A 6,058-nucleotide genomic window follows, 5' to 3' on the forward strand; every position below is an offset into this window, starting at 1 on the left:
CATGTAACCAATAGAATATATGTATATTATTATTTGAGTTCCCATAATCAAATATACACAAACCCCTGTATTATTTGATTATTGGAAAAAAATAATATATTCAATTGGTTCTACTTCTCTGGAGAACTCTGACTAATACAGTGGGTGATTCATTCAGGACTCTCAGTGCAAGCAACAGAACCCTCTCTATCCTATATAAGCAGGAAGGAATCTATTATGGGACATTACATAGCTTATGGAACCACTGGGAGGACCAGGGAATTAGGCTTGGACGCTTTCACCTAGGAATGGTGGCCACTGTCCAGTGGCAATGCCTCTACTACTGCCATGGACACAGGCATCTCAAACGGCGCCTTCGCTGCCCAACCCCCGCTATTGCTGCCCCCCAAAGCAGGCTGCTTCTGTGGCCACACTTGCCGGGAAATGGATCCTGCATGATGCTTGCTTCCTCTCTTTTCTCTACTTAGAATTAAAATTATGTTTATTTTGCGTCTGATTGGTAGAGCCCAGCCCATATGCCTGTACTGCAGCTACATGGGAAAGTGAGTTTTCTGGTTTGTGCCTTGAAGAGGAGGAACCCATAATGCGGGAAATTCCTCATGCATAGGAAAGGTGTTCAAAGGGACTGGGAAACATGGAAAGTCTACCTCCGTGAATCTGAGTGTTCTTAGTTCTGTTCTGCCTCTGTGGGACCTATCCCTAGAATCCTGCAAAGACCATCACAATGGCCTCACTGTTGACCTGGTAGCAGCTAGATATAGTTGCAAGGAAAGAGCTCAAGAAGTGAAGTTATCTAATTATAGAGCAACAGAGAAACAAAAACTGTTGAGTACACACAGTCCACTCTTCTAGTTATTTCTGAGTAAAAAAAGTGTCAAAAATGCAGGAGGCAGAGCAAGAAGGCAGAATAGAAGCTTCTACCAATTGTCTTTCCCACAGGAACACCAAATTTAACAATTATCTACACAAAAAATGCAACTTCATTAGAACCAAAAATCAGGTCAGTGATTGCAGTACCTGGTTTTTTTCTTTTCTTTTTTGATGGAGTCTCGTTCTTATTGCCTAGGCTGGAGTGCAATAGCACAATCTTGGCTCCTTCCATCTCTGCCTCCCAGGTTCAAGGGATTCTCCTGCCTCAGCCTCCCGAGTAGCTGGGATTATAGGTGCATGCCACCACGCCCAGCTAATTTTTATATTTTTAGTAGAGACGGGGTTTCACCATGTTGGCCAGGCTGGTCTTGAACCCCTGACCTTGTGATCTGCCTGCCTCAGCCTCCCAAAGTGCCGGGATTAAGGCGTGAGCCACTGTGCCCGGCAGTACCTGGTTTTAATTTTATCTTACTGAAAGAGGCACTGAAGAGGGTAGGGAAGATGGTCTTGAATTGTCAGAGCCATGCCTCCCCACTCCCTGGCAGCAGCCACATGGCACAGAAAATCTGTGTAGGGAGAATGTAGTAATTGCAGGACTGTGTTAGAACTCTGTTGCCTTGTTACCATGGAAAGCAGAACTCAGCTAATACTCATTTGGGAGAATTTAGACCAGCTCTTGCCAGAGGGAATCATCCATCCCAATTACGGAACTTGAGTTTCAGCAAGCCTCGTCACCACAGGCCAAAGGGCTCTGGGGTTCTAAATAAACTTGAAAGGCAATATAAGCCACAAGGATTACAACTCCTAGTCAAGTCCTAGTGCTGATCTGCGCTTGGAGCCAGTGGATTTGAGGGGCATGTGACCTGCTGAGACAGCCAAGGGGGTGCTTGCATCACCCCTTTCCCAACCCTAGGCAGTACAACTCACAGTTCTGAAAGAAACTCCTTCCTTCAGCTTGAGGAGAGAAGGAGTAAACAGGACTTGTCTTGCAACTTGGATACCAGCTCAGCCACAGTAGGTTAGGGCACTGGGCAGAGTTCTGAAGCACCCATTCCAGTACCTAACTTCTGGATGACATTTCTAGACATACCCTGGGCCAGAAGGGAAACTGCTTCCTTGAATGAAAGGATCGAGTCCTGATAGTATTCACCATCTGCTGACTAAGGAGCCCTTGGGCCCTGCATAATCAGCAGCAGTAGCCAGGTAGTACACTCTACGGGTCTTGAGTGAGATTCTCAGCTGTGCTGGCTTCAGGTGTGACCCAGCACATTCCCAGTGGTGGTGGCTATGGGAAGACACTCCTTCTACTTGAGAAAAGCAGGCAGAAAAGGAAAGGGGATTTTTGTCTTGCAGCTCAGCTACCAGCTCAGCCACAGTGGGGCAGAACACCAAGTGGGCTCTCAGTGTCCCTGATTCTAGGCCTTGGCTCTTGCACAGCATTTCTGGACCTGCCCTGAGCCAAGGGGAGACCACTGCTCTGACGGGTGAGTCCCAGGCCTGGCAGCATTCATCACAAGCTTACTGAAGAGCCCTAGACCTTGTATGAACGTTGCTGGTAGCCAGGCAATACTCCCCGTGCACCTGTGGTGATGGTGGTGGCCATCAGGAGAGACTCCTCTGCCTATGGGAAGGGGAGGGATGAGTGGGAGAGAATTGTCTTTTGACTTTGTCTGCAGCTCAGCTGCAGTAGAATAGAACACCAGGCAGATTCTTAAGATTTTCAACTCCAGGCCCTCGTTCCCAAACGGTATCTATGGACCTGCTTGGGGGAACTTGCTGCCCTGAAGGGAAAGATACAAGCTTGGCTGACTTCACCGCCTGCTAAATGTAGAGCCCTAAAGCCTTGAGTGAACAAAGGTGGCAGCCAGGTAGTGGTCAGAATGGGCATTGGGTAAGACATAGTGCTGTGCTGGCTTCAGGTCTGACCCAGTGCTGTCCCAGTGGTGGTGGCCACAGGGGTGCTTATGCCACCCCTTCCCCAGCTGCAGGTAGCTCAGCACAGAGACAGAGACACTCTGTCTGTTTGGGAGAAAGTAAGGGAAGAGAACAAGAATATCTTCCTGGTAATCCAGACAATTCTTCCAGATCTTATCCAAGACCATCAAGGTGGTACCTCTGCAAGTCTATAAGAGCCTACAGCATTACTGGGCCTGAGGTGCCTGCAGATATGACTACAGTGACTGAAAACTTAGATCACAACACCCAAGTCTCTTCGAATACCTGGAAAGTCTTCCCAAGAAGGATGGGTACAAACAAGCCCCAGACTGCAAAGATTACTAGAAATATCTAACTTTTCAATGCCCAGACACCAATGAACATCCACAAGCACCAAGACCATTCGAGAAAACATGACCTCACTAAACAAACTAATTAAGTCACCAGGGATTGATCCTAGAGAGATAGAAATATGTGATCTTTCTCTATGTCTCTGAGAAAGATCACATATATCTATACCTCTAGACTTTTCAGACAGAGAATTTGAAATAGCTATTTTGAAGAAACTCAATGAAATTCAAGATAATATAGAGAAGGAATTCAGAATCCTATCAGATCAGTTTAACCAAGAGATTAAGGTAATTAAAAATAAGCTGAAATTCTGAAGTTGAAAAATGCAACTTACTACTAAAGAATGCATCAGAGTCTCTTAATAGCAGAATCGTTCAAGGAGAAGAAAGAATTAGTGAGCTTGAATATAAGCTATTTGAAAATATATAGCCAGAGGAGACAAAAGAAAAGAAGAATAAAAAGCAATGAAGCATACCAACAAGATCTAGAAAACAGCCTCAAAAGGGCAAATCTAAGAGTCATTGGCTTAAAAGAAGAGGTAGAGAGAGAGAGATAGGGGTAGAAAGTTTATTCAAAAGAATAATAACAGAGAGGTTCCCAAACCTAAAGAAAGATGTTAATATTCAAGTAGAAGGTTATAGAACACCAAGCAGATTGAACTCAAAGACTACCTCAAGCATTTAATAATCAAACTCCCAAAGATCAAGGATAAGAAAGAACCCTGAAAGCAGCAAGAGGAAAGAAACAAATAACATGCAATAGAACTCCAATATGTCTGGCAGCAGACTTTTCCATGGAAACCTTACAGGCCAGGGGAGAGGGACATGTTTAAGGTGCTGCTGGAAAAAAACTTTTACCCTAGAATAATATATCCGGAAAAATTTACCTTTAAGCATTAAGGAGAAGTAAAGACTTTTACAGACAAAAACTGAGGGATTTCATCAATACCAGATCTGTCCTACAAGAAATGCTAAAGGGAGTTCAATTGGAAAGAAAAGAATGTTAACAATCAAGAAGAAATCATCTGAAAGTACAAAACTCATTAGTAATAGTAAGTACACAGAAAAACACAGAACACTGTAACTGTGTTACTCTTAAGATACATACAAGTGGTGTATATCTAACATATATCTTAAGTATACTTAAGGTATACTACTTATATCTTAGACTAAAAGATGAACTGATAACAATAATACCTATAACAACTTTTTAAGACATAGACAGTACAATAAGATATAAATAGAAACAACAAAAAGTTGAAAAGTGAGGGGAACAAGTTGAAGTGTAGAGTTTTATTAGCTTTCTCTTTGCTTATTTGTTTGTTTATGCAATCAGTGTTAAGTTGTCATCAGTTTAAAGCAATGGGTTATAAATATTATTTACAAGCCTCATGGTAACCTCAAATCAACAAAATACAATAGATACATAAAAAATAAAAAGCAAGAAATTAAAACATACCACCAAAGAAAATCACCTTCACTATAAGGAAGACAAGAAGGAAGGAAAGAAGGCAGAGAAGACCACAAAACTATCAGAAAACAAATAACAAAATGTCAGGAGTAAGTCCTTACTTACCAATAATGACATTGAATGTATATGGACTAAACTCTCCAATCAAAAGACATAGAGTGGCTGAATAAAAAGACAAGATCCAATGATCTGTTGCCTACAGAAAATGCACTTTACCTATAAAGACACACACAGACTGAAAACAAGGGGTTGAAAAGGTATTCCAGGAAACAGAAACCTAAAAAGAGCAGGAATATCTATAGTTTTAGGAGGCGATAGGCAATAACAAATGCTGGAGAGGATGTGAAGAAAGGGATCCTTTGTACAGGGCTAGTGGGAATGTAAATCAGTACAACCACTATGGAGAACAGTTTGGAGGTTCCTCAAAAAAATTAAAAAAAGAGCTACCATACAATCCAGCAGTCCCACTGATGAGTATATGCTCACAAGACAGGGAATCAGCCTATCAAAGAGATATGGGCACTCTCATGTTTATTTCAGTACTATTCACAATAGCTATGATATGGAAACAACCTAAGTGTCATCAACAGATGAGTGGATAAAGAAAATGTGATACATATGCACAATGGAGTACTATTCAGCCATAAAGAAGAATGAGGTCCTCTCATTTGCAGCAACTTGGATGGAACTGGAGGTCATCATGTTAAGTGAAACAAGTCAGGTGCAGAAAGACAAACTTTGCATGTTCTCACTTATTTGGAGAGCTAAAAATTAAAACAATTGAACTCATGGAGGTAGTGAGTGGAAGAATGGTTACCAGGGGCTGGTAGGGGGTTGGAGAGAAAGGAGAATGTTTAATGGGTACAAAAATAGAAAGAAGGAATAAGATCTAGTATTTGATAGTACAACAGGGTGACTATAGTCAATAACAATTTAATTGCATATTTAAAAAATAAAGAGTAGAATTGGATTGTTTGTAACACAAAGTATAAATGATTGAGGAGATGGATACCCCTTTTACTCTGATGTGATTATTATGCATTGCATGCCTGTATCAAGACATCTCATGTAACCCATAAATATATGCATCTACCATGTATCCACACACAAAAATACATTAGACATGCCTACAACCCACTTTTCTACTTTCTCATGCTTTTCCTATAAAAATGGACTCTAAATCAAAACAGCTATGTGTGAATGACAGAAAGAAATACTAAAACATAAAAGATATTTTTACTAAGTACTATTAAGAGAATCACAATGAATCACTTTCCTCATTATCTTACCTGTTATTCGTGTTTCATTCAAAGTTGGTTTCCCTCCACACTTGGTCAAAATACGTCTTTTGCTTTCAATCTTTATCCTTTGGTCAAAAGAGATTTTGAGCCACATGTACAACTGCAGCTTGGTATTTAGGGTTTCAGAACAA

Source organism: Cebus imitator, unplaced genomic scaffold (assembly GCF_001604975.1).
Source record: "Cebus imitator isolate Cc_AM_T3 unplaced genomic scaffold, Cebus_imitator-1.0 Scaffold309, whole genome shotgun sequence".
NCBI classification, from domain to species: Eukaryota; Metazoa; Chordata; class Mammalia; order Primates; family Cebidae; genus Cebus; species Cebus imitator.